The sequence below is a fragment of the Ambystoma mexicanum genome, chromosome 8 (assembly GCF_040938575.1).
Source record: "Ambystoma mexicanum isolate Mex_15411 chromosome 8, UKY_AmexF1_1, whole genome shotgun sequence".
Classification (NCBI taxonomy): domain Eukaryota; kingdom Metazoa; phylum Chordata; class Amphibia; order Caudata; family Ambystomatidae; genus Ambystoma; species Ambystoma mexicanum.
Window position 1 is genome coordinate 1,028,608,867 of NC_090929.1, and position 17,778 is coordinate 1,028,626,644.

General features: G+C 48.9%; 1 protein-coding gene across 1 annotated transcript in view; it reads right to left on the reverse strand.

The window, feature by feature from the left end:
• LOC138472681 (uncharacterized) overlaps positions 1-14,477 on the reverse strand; it is a 207,908-nt gene extending 193,431 nt beyond the window's left edge. Inside the window, exon 1 of the mRNA XM_069610972.1 lies at positions 14,319-14,477. The gene's annotated coding sequence lies outside the window, so the exon portion shown is untranslated. The remainder of the gene's footprint in view (positions 1-14,318) is intronic.
• Between the last annotated feature and the right edge of the window lie 3,301 nt (positions 14,478-17,778).

The following is a 17,778-nucleotide window of genomic DNA, read 5'->3' on the forward strand; positions in this document are numbered from 1 at the left end:
CCTGGCGCCTTAGGCGCCAGGCTCATAGCGGACCCCAGTCCTGGCGCCTTGGGCGCCAGGCTCATAGAAGAGGATATGTGTTTAAGTGCTTGGGTGCACACTTACCTGATGCAGACCTTGCTGCTTCATCCAGGCCCTCTTGAGGCCTGAATGGGACTACTTAACCTGTAGGACTACTTCACCACCCGGGTGTGGTCGGGGAAGGATACATACCTGATTGGTGGAAGGATACATACCAGAAACTTCTTCCAAGGCTATTTAAACCCCACCCGAACAGCCACACATGCTTCGCGTTGTTCTGCACCTAGCAGCTGGACGCTCACCGTGTCAGCTCCTGCATCCTGACTTCAGCCACGCCTGCCAGCACCCTGGAACACCTGCAAGGGGAGAAAGGAAGAGAATAGGAGAAGAAAAGCCCTTACCTGCTAAATCTGCATCCCGGAGTCATTTCTCCAACGGCCCTGAAAAGGAAGACATCATTTTAAAGGCATTTCGTTTCGATCGCTGCAGCGCTGCATTTTACTCACCTTTGCAAGGCGCTTCCATCTTCAGCAGCGATCTTCCGGATTCAGCTACGCCCCGGCGCCTAGAGGAAAAAAGACAAGAACAAAGGTGAGAGGGAGAAAAGGAATAAGGAAAGCTCAGTTTCCTTTTAAGTCTTACCTGTTGGATTATTCCCACTGCATTTCGGGTCCTGCCGCTTCCTGGCATCTCCGGACCCCGGCCCCTATGGGGAAAAAAGACAAAGACATTGAATGAGTGAATGCAAAGACATTACCTGAGCGCTCATCCAGAACTGTTTCACTTCGGGTCGGCGCCATATCTCCGGCATTCCGAACCCCGGCCCCTAAGGGGAAAAAGACATAAGCATTAGCGCTTGCTGCAATTAGACAACGAACATTATTATTAAGCTTGAACTTTTGAACAGAACTTTTACAGCGCCTTACCTGAACAGTCAAGCTTACCTGAACTCCCATCAATCCTCAATCCAGTGAAGTAACTGGGTTTCAACGCGCCCCTGCATCAGAAGCAGGATGGAGAGCTCATCCTTCCAAACCCTAAGGTGAGGCTTCACGGGGAATCGTGGAGGAGGTATCGTGGAGGGTTGGAAGGGAGTGGGAGGCTTGAGCATTGTTCCACAGTTGGTAATACTCCCTTTTCACGCACAGGAGGGTATCCAACGAGCCAGGGAAGCCAGAATAGAGGGGCCCTTCCTGTCCATCTTCAGAGTTCTGCGCCTTCGACGCCGCGCCTCCGTGGGAACCAGGTGAGCGTTACATACGCCCCGCATCACCACCTTAAAGGCTTCTCATAGCGTGCTCGCCGAGTCCACGCTACCCGTGTTCTCCTCGAAGTAGTTTATGATCTCTTCTCTTATATCTTCCCTAAAATGGGGGTCTTTAAGCGCCTCTGCCCGGAGACGCCATGTCGGGATCCTCGCCCTTGGAGGGCATTATTGCCAGCCTATAACCAAGGGCGAGTGGTCCGACAGGACCTTCGCCTTGTACTCTGCTCGCACCGTTTCCACCACTATTTCGGACGTGGCAAAGACATAGTCCAGACTGGTATGCAACTGTTGCGGAGCAGAACAGTGCGAGTACTGCCTTTCTTGGGGGTGTTTCATTCTCCACAAATCCGCCAAACCGAAATCGTCTAATAATGTCTGTAGCGCTTTCGCCGCCGGGGCAGGTCTCTCAAATTTCCGATCTGATCTATCCACCCTAGGGTTCAGTACGCAGTTGAAATTCCCACCCCAGATCACCGCACTCCCCATAAACAAGCTAAGATTAGTACTCAGGGTTTTAAAGTATGTTGCCGTATTCTGATTGGGGGCATAGGTGTTCACAATGCATATCTTCCTGTTTTCCACCAGTCCTCTCAGCATAACCATTCTCCCATCTGCTTCTGCAGTTTCTTGCAACAAGTGAAATGGGACATGCGGCGCCACTCAGATGAGCACTCCTCTAGCATAGGCAGAGTATGTCGAGCCCGCCACGACCCCTTTCCATTTCTTCCCCACCATTCCCAGCTTTTCCCGTGTCAGGTGAGTCTCCTGCAGCAGCGCAATATCTATCCTTTGTCTGCGCAAGTACAACATAACCTTGTTCCTCTTCAGAAAACTGTTGAGGCCCCTGACATTCCATGTAATTATTTTAAGGTCCCCCATGGCTTGTTAGAGTTCCCATTCCCTCCCCGTCAGTGCAGACCAGTACCCTTTCACATTTCCATCTATATAGGCCCGTACCCAAATTCAAACTTCCCCTAACTACAAACACCCCCAACAAACTTCCCCTAACTACAAACACCCCCAACATCTCTCCCTCTCTCCCTCCCGCCACCCTTCCCTGCCCCAGCTTCCCCCCCCCCAACAGTTGCCCAGCTCCACCCCTGGATCTCAGGCACCCCCGCATCTAGCCCTTTCTGGCAATAGCCTGTACTCGAAGCCCAGAGGGGTGGGTTAGCCCTAATGGCTATCCTCCTACTTCTACCACTATCCAGGGGGTAAGGTACCTGTGTTCTGCCGCTCCTATCTGCAACATTTCAACCACATGCTATTATCCAATTTATCTATGCAATCAGAGCTCTATATTCCAGTCCAATGTCACTTAATAAAATCTAGGATATCCAAACCTAGCTTCCGCTCCACCCATCCCTCCTCATATTTTAAAGTTCCTGTCAAGCTTCTGCCAAGATACCTCACCGAGTGCTCTGCTAGTCCAAATGAGTTGGTGCAGTCACTGATCTTGTTCTCCTTGGGCTTGTGCAGCATCTTGTTCCCGGGCAGCCCTGCAGGTCCAGCCATGCGGCTGCCTCCTCTGGGGTGTCAAAGAAGAACATCCGACTCTTATATAGTACTTTCAGTCTCGCAGGGTACAGGAGCATATATTTAATGCCGGCCGCGCGCAGCCATCTCTTCACCGCCACATAACTATATCTCTGTCTCTGGACCAGCATTGTGTAATCCGGGTAAGCTGTGATGGTGACTGAGGCTCTGTCTATCGTTCCTCCTTTCCTGAAATACTCCAAGATCTTTTCACGATCTTTATAATTCAGAATCTTGGCAATTATTGCACGAGAAGGTGCTCCGGGCTCCGGTTTTCTCGTGAGGGCTCTCTGTGCACGCTCCACTGTGAATCCTTGTGAGAGTTTGTCAGCTCCAATTACCTGCAGGATCATGTTCTCCACATAGTCTGTGGGGTCTTGGCCTTCTTCTCCTTCCGGCAGCCCGACCACTCGAATGTTGTTTCTTCTCGCTCTCCCTTCCGCCTCCTCTGCACGGTTCTCCAGGTTGGCCACCTGCTGTTTTAGTACGTGGACTTCCTTTGCATTGTCAGTGCAGGTGGTCGTGTTAGTTTCAACTGCACTTTCCAGGCTGCTTGTTCTGTCTGCCAGCGCCCTGACATCTTGTCGCAGCAAGTTGACATCTATCCCCACCGCGTCGATCTTAACCTCCAAGGAGGTCCTTAAGTCCGCCATGGCTATCCCCCAGGAGTCCTTCAATTCCGTTATGGCTGCCAAGATCTGGTGATTTTTGATTCCAGTTGTGCTACCCATGGTCCCACTTGCGCCTACCAGCGCGGATGCAGCCGGAGACTGCTGCGTCTTGGCAAACGCCTCCATCGTGGATTGCTTGCTCTTGCTTTTAATCGTTCTCCCAGTCATCTTGCGACCCAGGGCAAATGTCCTTTGTCGCTCCGTTCGTAGCACAGCAGGTCCGCCATTCTATTCCACTGTGTTATCTGGCTGCAGGTTTCGTTGTATGACAGCCCCGTCCGTGGCCCGCCTGCACAATACAAGTTGCTTAGTCAATGGGATTAGGCTGTTCCCGGTCTCCTAGCAGCCCCCAGCAGCCTCCACCTTTCCCAGGGGGCTGGAGTGAGTTCAGGAACGTCACAATATGGTTTGACCTCAGAACTATGGAACTCGAGGGGTTCCCGGCCCCCCTACCCCTCCGCGGGTTACCTCTGATCACCGGGGGTTCTTAGCTGTTGGACTGGGGGGAAACAGCAGCACTGTCCTTGGTTGTAGGGTTGTGATAGACTGTCATTCAGTGTGCTTTCACGTGCATCTAGATCTCCTGCGCGCTATGCACGGCTGCTTCTACTCAATAATATGTTGATATGTAGCCGTATCCCTTGGACACGTGACTTGTTGAGTATACCGGCAAATGCTGCAGTCAGCCGTTCCTCATCAACTTGCAGGGCTTATAAGTTATTCACGCAAAGCTCTGCATCGGGCTCCCAGGCCAATCCATTACCATTCCGAGCGCGGAGTGAATCGCGCCTGGTACCTTTAATAGCTGAACACGTCTAGGCTCCGGCTTCACTCCGGGCCTGATATACAATGTGGCAGCCCGCCCACGTCAAACACAGGGCAGCGGACACACTGTATCTACTCCCGATCCAATCACTCCCGTGCGCGCATCGCTCGCCCAGCGCCGGCTGCTCGGTATCAATGCGGGTGCTCGAACTGCAGCCCCCGAAGTCCTCACGACCGCCTATGTGCTCTCTGGCCTCTGATTTGGATGCACAGTGTGATCTGTGCCCTCAATGCACACGGCCGACGCCGTCCCCCGCCTCACGCCTGCTGATGATTTCACGGGCATTCCTCATTTCATCCCTTCACGTTGTTTCTTTGTTCGTTTAGCGGCGGCCATCTTCCTCGCCGCATCGGTCAGACCCCGGGCTCTTCCTCAGCTCCTAGCTCCGTGGGCGCTGCACAGATCCGCTCAATATGACATCTTCACGTGCATCAGAGCTTCATACACACGATCCTCCAATAATATGACGTTTCCATAAGTATTCGCACAGTTTTCTTGCAGGATGATGTACGGATCGCAGGAGCTCCAGGGAGAACACGTCCTCCTACATGGCACTTTAGCCACGCCCCAGAAGATGCATACTTAGTTTTCAGACCTCCCTTGACATGGGACTTGTCCACATCCTGTACCATATGAAGGCCCACAAATACTTGGCACCAGATGGGGACGTCATCAAGGCATTTCCCAATCTCTTCAAAGGTCTTGGCAAGCTTCGTAATTGCAAGGTGCGTCTCCACATTGATTCGAAGGTCAAGCCAGTTGCCCAACACTATCGGGGCATCCCCATCAATATCCAGCAACAGGTGAAAGATAAAATACGGCACCTACTGGATCTGAACATCATTGGGCCTGTGCTAGGACCCACCCCATTGGTCTTGCCAATTGTACCTGTACTGAAGAAGTCTGCAGAAGGATCCATTGGCCTCTGTGTGGAGATGCACCGACCTAATGCTGCACACAGCGTGAACGTCATCAGACCCCCAGAATCAGACATGATTCACCCCCTCAACGGGGCAATCGTATTCTCTGAGCTGGATCTCAACAATGGCTACCACCAGCTGGAGCTCGCCCCAGAGTCAGGTTACATTACCACGTTTGTAACACACATGGGGCTATATCGCTACAAAAAGCTATGTTTCGGATATCCTCAGCAGCAGAAATATTCCAAGAGTTGATTCATCAAGTCATCAAACACATCCCGAATTGCCTTAATTATAGCAATGACATTTTAGTCTTTGGCAAATCCGCTTAGGAACATGACGATACGCTGCATTGCGTGTATTTGGCAATAGAGGCTGTCAGGGTGACTTTTAATAAGGACAAATGCAAATTCAAGAAACAGACACTGAAATGATTCGGACACATATTCTCCGAACAAGGTATGAGTTGCGACCCTGACAAAGTGGTGGCGCTAAAAGGGGTTCCGCACCCGACATGTACATATGGCCTGAGGTTGTTTCAGGGCCTAGCCAGCTGCTGCTCCTGCTATCTGGAGAACTAATCAATGGTGAGTGCCCCCTTCCCACTTCGCGAGTTGACCAGGAAAAATCAGGAGTTTCTTTGGTCCCCAGAGTATCAATCAAGTTTCAAGACCATAAGGGGGAATATTGCATGCGCCACTGACTTGCCATATTTCAGCTCTTCCAAGGAAAGCGAAGTGACCGTTGATGCTAGACCGGTGGGCCTTGGTGTGGTTTTAGCCCAATATGACTCAAAGACCCCACACATCAAAAATGTGTGTCCTATGCCAGCCACAGCCTGACGAACACAGAGCAAAAATACTTGCAGGCAGAGAAGGAGAGCGTGGAGGTGATTTGGGCCTGCAAGCATTTTCATCTTTTTCTGTTTGAGAAGGCTTTCAAAATCTCCTCGGACCACCAAGCCCTTCTCACTATCTATTGGAACCCAAAGGCGAGAATGCCCCCAAAAATTGTAAGATGGGGTCTCAGGCTCCAAGATTACAAGTTCACAATCTGCCACAGACCAGGGAAGGAAAAGAACCCGGCCGTCTACCACTCCCGTCATCCAGCGGAGACCCTACACAAAAAACACTCAATCACAGACGCTTATCTGCCTGTCATCCACCAGATGAAGCCGTTCCCCGCAGCGTGGAAAACGCTCCAGCACGAATCACAGCCAATGCTGCTTTTGCCATTATAGCACAGTGCATTATCCAAGGGAGGCTAAGGCATGCAAAGGAAATGGCTAAGCATCTTGACGCTGCATCCCAGGAAGATGTCAGGAACATGATTTTAGTGCAGGAAGAGTTCACCGTCACTGAGGACCAGGTTGTGATGAAAGGGTGCAAGATGTTCCTGCCTAAGTCATTGCGCCAGCAGGTTGTGGATTTGGCACATGAGGGACCTCTGGGGGGTGATGTGTAAGCAAGCCGAATAAACACTGAAGAACTGTGCCATTTGCTGTGTCGTAGCACCGATTCCATGGCCAAGCCCCCTGCAAATGTCCCCGCTGCCAGAAGGTGTCTGGGAGGAGCTAACGATTGATTTCTTTGGCCCTCTCCGGAACGGTACATATGCCCTGGTGGTAATGGACGAGTATTTGAGGTTCCCAGAGGTGCAGACAGTGTCATCCATGACGGCGGCGGCGTCAGTGATACCCGCCCTCGGCCGCACACTGATGACATATAGCATAAACAAAGTCATTAAGTCAGAAAACGGTCCGTCGTTTAGCTGTCTGGATTCTGCCAACTGGCACAATACATGGGGTTTAAGCACAGGAAGATCACGCCCCTGTAGCCACAGGCCAGCGGAATGGTCGAGCCCTTTATGGGGAATATGAAGAGGGCATTGCAAGTTGTTCATGGGTCTAACAAAACTTTTGAACACACTCTATACCAATTATTGAGAGACTAACGCGACACACGCCTCACAGTAACACAGACCGAAGCCCGGCAGACCTCATGTTTGGATGGTGACTAAGGACTCGACTACCCATAGGTCCCTCTGCTGAGGTGTCTAAACCATCTGACCAGGGGATTAGAGAGGACTTGAGAGAGAAGATGAAGATAAAAGCAGTGGCAGGTGCGAGATGGGGCGCACAAGAAAGCACCTTTGAAGTCGGGGATAGAGTGGGAGTGCGCCAGACACAACACTGGAAAGAGGACTCTAGGTTTGCGCCGGGACCTCTTACTGTCACGCAATTGAAGGGAACTATGATCATCGCAGAGGACAATGAAGGATGTGAAAGCACACAAAACGTATCCCACTTCAGAGAATGCAAGGGGGACATACATGGGCTGAGGAGACATGGGATGCACCCACTGAAGGCTGGTCCCTAGGAGAGTTGGAAGATCCCTACCTGGGAGAAGGAGAAGCATCTGATGATGAATGGAGAGAAGCTGGGCACAGGCTTTTGAGATGCAGTCCAGAGCCATTGTGAGAGGGACGGCCAGTCTGGGCCACCATGAAACCTAAGGGACTTATTGAACAAATGGGCTAAGTTGACCGTTTTAAGAAGAGGGACGGTGTCACATTTGTGACTCTGTTGCCTTGTTATGTTAGAGGCAGGGCTAGGGTGGGGGCAAGTTGTGGGAAGTGGAGTGTTCCAGGCAGGGACCCTCTGAGAATAATGTTGAGTTGAGACCAGCATAGCGCTGTGTGGGCCTTTGTTTATCTGCGCACTGTGTTTTGCATTATCTGGCCAAATAAAGCCTCCTGCAGCGGTGCCAGCCAGGCGCTGTCACCCCATAGTGCATAAAAGATAGCACACTAAGCATATGCCTGTATAGGGAGCATATGTGCGACCTTCCATAGATGTAAAGGGTGTATTAACTTCCTTTGGGAGTCAACATCGGGGAACAGGTTGCAGGTATTAAGCTACATTGGATAGGCAACACACCTCTGAGTAGCCAGCATGTAGCATGTATAAACTTTTCTGGCACAGTATCTTTGAATAAGTAGTAAATATGAACCACCTCCTGGAGGGTGGGAGGGAGGTGGGGGGGAGGGGGACGGGGGGAGAGAGAGAGGGAGAGAGAGAGATGTCTCGGGAGGATAGCTCAGTGGCAACGTGCTCGCCTTGGAAGCAAGACAACATGGTGCAATACAGGTTCGATCCCTGGGTCCCTGAGCTTAGAAACTTAAGGGTATTAAGCGCGTTATGAGTAACCTATCCTATCATGTGTAAATAGACAGGTGTGTAAACCGGTCCTTTGATCAAAAACATGGGGCTATCCATAAGTATGAATACCCCTTTATAGAAAGGATCTATAGCACCAATAATATCAGGTTTTTATACAGTGCTTCATGATGAACTCCTCCCACTTCTAAGCACTGTTAATAATGGTACTCAGTCCATCAGCTTTTGATGGATGGATGAAGAGGTGAGTCACTTCTGTTCCGGAACCGAATGCTATTTTTCATGCCGGCGTCAAAAACACTGGCTACTACATTCCTTTTCAACCCCCATACATGTGTAAGAAGACAGGGTAAGCCTGTAGAAAAAGGCGATGGCACGGCAGATGCGTTTGTCGTCTGCATAAAAAAAAGCATTTTCACATTGTTTCATTGGCCCTGATGACGATGGTCTGGAGGGTTGCCCAGAGCTGTGCCCGTGGTTATGAATAATTCAAAACCTTCCAGCCATCACCTTTCTGTCTTCCTGCTGGGAATCAAACATGCGAAATGCGCGCTGGCCTTATGGCGTTTTACTCACTGAGCTATCCTGCTTGATTAATTTGTGGCGTGTTTGGCGGTGGCCAACACCGGCACTCTTTTTTTGGGCACCGTTTGGGCACCAGCACAGTTGAGTTCAAAACTCCAGCCTGCCTGCGCACGGCAGCGTGGACACAAGCTTATTCTTTTTATTTTGTTGCCTGGCCTGCAGACTGCTGACGTGCTGCATGCAGCCTGCAGGTCAGGTGACAGGTCATGGCCGGGTCACCCCGCCTGTTTTTTTAACGTGGTGGGTGTGTGTGACCATACGTCACCCGTGCGTGCCACACTCTGGCACTGACTGGTGCGCATGGGCAGTGCTGCCTGCTGCGCACAGTGTGCACGTTTGGGTGGGCCGCGGCGCGGCCGCCAAAAAAAAAGATCAGTGCGTGAGTGGACTCCATGACTGACAGGAGGCCGGCTACGAATGAATACTGGGCCGACAGCCTCCCCCAAGCCAGCCCCACCCCAATACCTGCTGCTCTGTTTGCGCAGTGCTGCAAGGGAACAATTTGCCGGCACAGGCGCACAGGAATGGCCACGGAAGCAGAGTGCAGCTGGGGGATCTCTGCGGGGCCTGGTACACGGCGCTTCCATTGACTAACCTACGCCTGTGGCTGGAACAGGCTGCGGTAAGTGAAACATTCATGAGGGAGCTGACTGAGGTGAGCGAGAGGCCGGGTTTCAAGCCCATGCCTGGGACGGTCTCGCGCAGCTCAGGGCTGCCTGCAGGCCCTTTCTACTCTGATCTGCTCTGCATGATCAGGGCCTGCAGGCAGCTAGTCGGCGCGAGACACCAAGGCGCCAGGTGAACTGATAGTGAAGGAAGATGTTACTTTTTTACAAAACACTGGGAGCGGGCCTCAGCCGGCCCCACTCCTAGTGTTTTGTAAAAAAGTAACATCCTGCAACCGGTCGCCCGCCCTTGGCGGGCGGTGCCGAGCATAGAGCTGCAGAGAGACATGGAGAGAAAGTCAGCGACAAGCTGAGCAGGCTGCAGCCCTGCTTCATGAAGGAGCCTGGGCATTGGGAGCCCATTTATGTGAGGGGGTAGGTTTGCCTTGCCCTGCTGTCGGTCATTTTATTATGTTTTCCAGACTTATAGTGAGAATTTGCTATCCGACTCACTATATATCAGCAGCCATCTGTGTGTTCCCTGTGTTGCATAGTGGCGTAATTGCATGCTGTGGAAATGGAATGCTGCTTGCCTTGCTGGGGTTTCGCAGCATTTCTTAAAAAAAAAAAAAAATATGCACGGATGAGAATAGCAATAAACAAATAAACAGAAATATGTTAATTGAATACCATTGTGCCAAGTACGTTCTCAACCTCAAACGCATGAATATTATGTACGCAGACATGCTTGAGGGAGAAATGGGAACAAAACATGCAATGTTTTTTTTTTCTTTATAAAATATTGAGCTGATGTCGAAATGCAACATGCACTCGGTCTAGAATAGATGCTGACACTGGATTGCCCCCGTAACCTTCTATGGATGTAAATGATGAGATACCATGGCAAGTGTGATAACTCAGTGGGTTGGCATCCCTGCTCGCCAAAAACACCACCTCTTTGAGCTTGCTTTAATGGAGCCTTACCATCGAACTTTGCACTTGAAGCGCCTGGCAGTACTTCTTAGAGTTAATGACTTAATCGGCACTGTAGGCGTGGTACTGGTGTAATAAAAATGTGCTAACCAGGTTTGCCTTCAGCCACTTGATTTATAAGCACTATGCATGTCCATCACTGAAGTCCTGTTAAAAACAAGTAATGGCAAAGCTAACAGTTTTGGCTTTTTTATAAGTATTACATTTTCCAGACACTACTATTAGATGCCCAGGTATTTGCGCCAATTTTCACCTGCTACCATCTATAGCCAGGTAATACCACAGTGCCTTTCCCATGCCTACACAAAAGCCCAAACTGTTGGCGTTGCCAGTGATTTTGACCCATGGGGCAAAGCTCACCTAGCTCTCTGTGACAATGCTAGCATGTAAATTGATGGGCCCATATGGAAACTGAGTGCAAAGCAGAAAGAAGATGTTACATAAGGTACTACGCAGCACGGGGAAACACTGGAACACTTGTGGCAGCTAAAACAATTGTAGGTAATTGGCAGGCATAAATTTAATTGGGTTGTTTATGGAGCTGCCAATCAAATGCCCAGATGCTGTAGTTTCTGTATAACTTCCACCTTGAAAGTCTACGTAGCAGCGGGACCTTTATTTTCATGCAGTGAAGCGTGCATGGTGCCTGTCCTGCTTTATGTGCAAGGCAGCACTACGGGTGCTGAGGCAGAAGATAAAATGCTATCCCGAATATAACCTCCACTTCAATATGAATAGGAAACCTACATAGAAAGGACATGTAGTGGCCAGTAGCCATATCCTAGGTCATAGCAGGGGATGTCGAGGGGGCAAGGGGTCTGACCAGGATCACAAACCTTGGCTCAAATAGTTGGATTTCAAGGTCTACAGTAATAATGTCTTGTAGAGTTTACTTACAAAAAACACACATTTCTAATCAAAGCCACATGACAGCATGTAAATCTGTTTAGCAACATCTTAAGCCAAAAGAATATCATTGTGGTTTTAATGTTAAACTATAACTCCCAGAATGCAAGATAATGCCAACCTGAAAAATCTAGTTAATCCCACAGTACTTTCAGGGATTTAAAACATGTAATAAAATAAGTTGTGAAATAAACAAAGATAGATGTGAGTGCTCCCTCCGCATCCATCCCACTACTAGCCTGTGCCAGCAGATGCTGCAGCGCTAAGCATGTGACATGGAACAGTAGCAGTGTGATGGGCTGGTTGTGGACCGATCAAGCACCGAGCCGGGCCGCTGGCACCGCGGCGCTGCCAGGGCTGGCTTTAGTTATCCAGGATTCTTTGGGCACTGGCACCTATTTTTTTTTTTTTTACAAATTAAGCACTGCTTGACATACAGATAGTAACTATCAACTATCTGCATATACCAGCCATCTAAGTACAGACAGGAAACGTCTGAAATTGCATTGAGCCATCAGGATAGGGACTGAGGGTGAATAGACAATAAGGTCAAACCTCTCGTGATGGATAACTGTGGTACACAGTAAACATTATTCTGAAAAAACGATGAGTACTGAAAATGTAGGTCAAAAATAGCCTATACTGAAAATAACGATAAAAAATAACCACATGTTAATATTAAAAATCAAACGCAAAAAAGAAAACAGGTGTGGCCAACAATATAGATTAGGGCTTCATTATCAGTCAGGTGCGTTAGTCCGGGGATATTAGAATATATAATCCTATAAAACTGGTAAGTATAATATTTCTATAGCGTTATATATTCTAATATTCCCGTATAACTATAAATCGTCCGTTTTAAATATAAGTATTCATTAGAGAGGATGTTTAACAATCGTTGAAAGCATAAGCCTCCTGTCAATATGAAGAAAGACCCCTTGAATGGAGAATGCCTGCGAGTAGACAGTACACACAGTGCTTTTGAGAAGAGGGCTTCTGTGAATAAGGAATAGCTAATAACCCAGGAAGAACATCTGGGGACTGCAGTGAGACTATACCAAATGTGAACATCCAGGATTAGACACTAGGTCTATTGAAAATGGTTCTTCGTGGATTTCGGAAAATCTGTGTAGCTGCGTAAATAAACCTCAAGTAGAAAGACATGTGAGCATAGACATAAAAAAATACCCCTCCTCTCCTCCCCCCGTTTCTTAAAAGTCCATTAAAGGGGTATGTGGAAATCTGTTGCTTGGTTAAGTCCCATTTCTACTGCTTCTCTTGACATTTCAACTCCAGGCTGCAAATTGTCACATCAGCCATTGTTAAACCTGCTACCGGATGAGTCAGAGGCTGCTCTCAGCCAAACATTTGAGATGATTGGTCAATCCCATTGTTACATTTTGTCACACAAATGTATCAGTGGTAAAGCGTTCGTTACCCAGTTTGGTACCGAAGCTGAACTGGGTGCAACATTCGTTAAGGCGCCAGCTGCATGCAATCCAAAAATAGACATTACATCACTCTGTTAAGGGGAAACAACCAACCAAACATTGGGAGGGGCCCAACCAGGCCTTAGTTTCTGGAATAAAGGACCTTTTCTATCGATTTCCAGTTCCTCTATGTGTGTGTGTGACGTGTGGGGCTGGCAAAAGTTTAAATGTGAGAATTTGGATCACAGACACACCCGACATAGCTAGAGGCACCAAGTACTGAACTGATGGCAGCCAGGGGTGGACAGGCCTATAGGGAACTCTGGAGATTTCCCGATAGGCCTCTGCACCCTTGGCCTTTTGTTGTGTGCTATTTCCAAATGTTCCTATAAGAAAGGGGTTGGGCTTGCTGAACATGTCTGCTATGGGGCCACAGGAAAGGGGTTGGGCTTGCTGAACATGTCTGCCATGGGGCCACAGGAAAGGGGTTGGGCTTGTGAACATGTGTACTATGGGGCCACAGGAAAGGGGTTGGGCTTGCTGACATGTGTGCTATGGGGCCAGAGGAAAGGGGTTGGGCTTGCTGAACATGTGTACTATGGGGCCATAGGAAAGGGATTGGGGTTGGGCTTGCTGAGCATGTGTACTATGAGGCCACAGGAAAGGAGTTGGGCTTGCTGAACATGTGTACTATGGGGCCACAGGAAAGGGGTTGGGCTTGCTGAACATGTGTACCATGGGGCCATAGGAAAGGGTTGGGGTTGGACTTGCTGAGCATGTGTACTATGAGGCCACAGGAAAGGGGTTGGGCTTGCTGAACATGTGTACTATGGGGCCACAGGAAAGGGGTTGGGCTTGCTGAACATGTGTACCATGGGGCCATAGGAAAGGGTTGGGGTTGGACTTGCTGAGCATGTGTACTATGAGGCCACAGGAAAGGGGTTGGGCTTGCTGAACATGTGTACTATGGGGCCACAGGAAAGGGGTTGGGCTTGCTGAACATGTGTGCTATGGGGCCACTTTGAATTATTTCCAGGGTTTCTTTTGGTTCCCAGTCCACCCCTGATGGCAGCTCTGTAAAATAAGGAAAACATTTCGGTTCCAATCCACATTCAAAAAGGAAAATGCAAATAATCTTTAAAACACAAACACAGTTCTTTGAAATATAACATTTGTAAAATATTAGGGTCGTTTTGTCCCTTCGCCAAGAAAACAAACAGCACGGAGTTCATGATCACAAGAAGGGGCTCTTATTTCGTGTAAAATTGGCCTATGCTATTTACTTAAGTAAACGTAGGTTAAAAGGCGCACCTCAGAGGCAGCAGCTGGGCAAGCTGCGCGGCCTATTGAGTTAAAAAAAAAGGTAAAAAATTCACTCACATCGTTCCTCCTTCCTCCTTAAGATCGACCCTGAATTCTATCTGTTTCTTTTTTTTTCTGATGACTAATTACGGCCCATGTGCTCTCCACGCCCCTTCCTGCCCGTAACGCCTGCAGATGTACTCTATGGGATGGGGTATCAGTTATGGCCTTGGCTCCGCTGGGAGCGCTGTAGCCTTCACACCAGGATGAGGTTATGAGTGATGACACAATGGGCCTGTGTACGTGTCAAGTGGGCGGCTGAGGGCGGGGATGCTGCTGGTCGGTGGTCAGATCTCTCTCGTGGTTGAAGACAAGAGCAGATTCAAGCACTGGCCGGAAGGGCTTTGTCTTCAGAGGAAGCGGACGTTATTCGTCTGTGTTTGGCAGAACCACACGAGGCCTCGTGTGTAACGGTGTAACGTCGTGTTACGGTTAAGCACTATGTACAGAGGATTCATTTTCAGCCCATGCATTCTGCAACAAGGAGAAGACCCTTGACTTGTACATTAATGTTTCGTAGCAGACATTTCTAACATGCTAAGACATTGCTGGCCCCATAAGAAATCGATATCACGTATTAACTGAAACCAGGCGGCAGCAACTCGCTGCGAGTTCTCTGACCTGTTAATTTAATAAGTGCCAGGCTGTTATGCAAGTCTATGCAAAAAGGACGAGGCACTTAAAAGTGTTCTAACACGATAACTGCTGGACCCGTATGCAGGCAAACTTATATTTGTTGTGTTGTCATTCCTAATGGCCCCTGCCTATCCCATGAAGTATTACACGACAACATTTGGTCAAGTGTTGGCAATAAAAGGCCGCAGGTTTTTATTGTTACAGATATGGTTATGAAACATAAGCAAATATCGCATATCGTAATAATATGGTACTTTTGGGCACCGGGTCCTGAGGTTATCCCCTCTGGCCAGTGCCACCACCCGCAGGCAGGTTCTCGGCTGCCTGTGGTCCCCCAAAAGTTTGCTTATTTGCAGCCTCTGGTAGCTAGATGGCTAGTTCCATGCCGTGCCCTGATAGGTGGGTGTCTTTGTCGAACAGGTGGGGGTCGCCTAGTGTTATTGCTGGGTGTTTTATAAACCCCAGACCCCTGGCTATGCAGAATTTTTCAAGCCCTCTGTTCAACTTCCTCCTGGAGTTGTCCACTGATTTGTAACAGGCAGCCCCCTGCCACCTTTTCCTGGGCAGGATTGCTTAGAAACAGATTCCCTTCTCCCTCCACTTGTGGGAAATACCCGGTAGTGAGGCGCATATTTCCTCGTATAAGGTTTTCCTCCCCATGCGTACCGGATCATTTCCCCCTAGATGGATTATCAAAAATTCCAGGCGACTGGTCAGCTAGTTTGTCATGGATGTCTGTCCAGTGGAGGCCTCTGTAGCCCCACCATGATACCTAAATACAAAAGAGTGCCTGACTATCTCCATGCTGATGTTAAACAGCGCGTCGGGTCAGCTGTTTTTTCTGGTGGGGGGGGTAAGAGAAAATTATACTAGTTCTGGTCTGATGTATCTTTTATAACCATCCGACTTCCCCCCCTATTTTCTTTACCTGTTGATCTCCTAACCCTCCTTGCCATGTCAAGGTTGCTGCCCCAATCCTAAAGGAGTGGGTGCCAAAATCTTTTGGATTCCAACCTGCTTTGCTGATTGCTTTCATCAGCGCCCCTTTGAATTGATAGCGACTTAATGCTGAATTGTCACCCTACGTTACCTGGGGGCAACCAGACGTGGACTCCCTGCTCACTGTGCTCAGAGAGGCGCAGCTTCACCTCACTGATGAGGCCCAACAAGGCTGAAACACGTGTATGGGGTTGCTGTTGGTACTCTTGTTCAGAGAGGAATTGCCATAGCATTTTGGTGCTGGATTGCCCATGTGGGTGGGACAAAGACTGATATGCAAATTGATATTTCCCATCTGTGAAAGGTACAGTGAGCAAAACGCGTGTGCTGCAAACTCTCATCTCAGAACAGGTTATCATGCCATGTTCTTTCTAGAGAGGAGCGCCTGCTACCTTTTTCTTTTTTGGACATATAATGCTGAATTGTCCTTGTGGATTAGGAATCTCCCCCCCACTGGGCCGTTTTGTGTATTAGAGGTTGGTGATGCATACCGGGCAGTTTGGTGCATCATCGATGCAGCAAATGCTGATGGCCCTTTTGGCCCCCGGTTTGGATTGTTGTATATCGATGTTGACGCTGTCCTTTATAACCCTGTTCTCCATGATGGCTAACCCATTGTTGGCTTTTGTGCTGGAAGCAATAAGTTTCCCCACGCGGAGGGCCCCAAAATGGCGAGGAAGAATGTTGTTTTAAATAGTAATGTTTCGTATGGGTGGGAGCATATGCTGTCTAGTAAGCCTGTTATTTTTACTAGCTTGTCCAAATCCAGGGGTGGTGGGTATCTACCTGAGGACCCTCTATTTTGCCCCAGCCTTTCATTGCATATGAAATTAACGCACTTTGTGTGGGATCTGAGTCACCCCGTCGTTTTGAAAAAGAAAATATTGCTACGAGGTGTCTTTTTGCCCAATCCTTCTTAAGACGCTGGTCGTGCGCCCACTTTTAAAAAGATTTCTATATCTTTTGTCGTTATTAACTATACATGGCTCAACCCCGTTGTTCTAAGAACCGTTTGCAAGCACTTACTGTACTGAGCTGTAGTGCTGCTTGCCAAGGCTTTCTCTGCCATCTTTACTAGTAACCCTGTGGCAGGGTTCGTGTCTTCTGTGGGCAGCATGCTGCTGGCACCCATTTTAAAGGTGCCTGTTTGTTGATGTGCATCCCGACCTTTGCCCTCGGGCGCAGGCGTTGATGCAGATTTTTTTTAATAGCTTCCCATTATCGCCCAGCAGTCTGCTGGGATTGGTGTCATCTTTTCCTGGCCGTGAGGTGCTGGCTCCCGGAATCTTGTCCACTGAAAGCGAGATAAAGCATTGGCAATGTTATTATCTGCTCCAACGATATCTTTTGCTTTGACAACAATATTTTCATGACGTGTGACTGTCGTGATGGCTCGTAGTACTCTGAGCACCAAGTGGCATTTTGTGGCTTTTCGTTCAACATTCCTACCACTGCCATGTTGTCACACCAAACCATGAGTTCTGTGTTAGGCAGCTGGCTCCCCCATATGTTTATGGTTAGCCAGATGGGGAATATTTCTGATGTTTTTGCCCATCCTGCTGTGTGCCAAGACTCAGGCCAATGTCCGACGACCCATTTTCAGCCTAGTATGGCCACGAAACCCTTTGCTCCCTGCTGCATCCATGAAGAGCACCCTTTTATTTTCTGTGTTCAATGGCGTATGCCAAAGTATGGTTCCGTTGACATTTCTGAGGAAGTTCCCCCATATCTTTAGGTCTTCCTTCATTTCCTTGCCCAGCCTGATTTGTAGGTGGGGTTTAATGCATGCTTTGGTTTTGAACTCTAGGCTCCTGGAAAATACTTTGCCTTGTGGAATGACCCT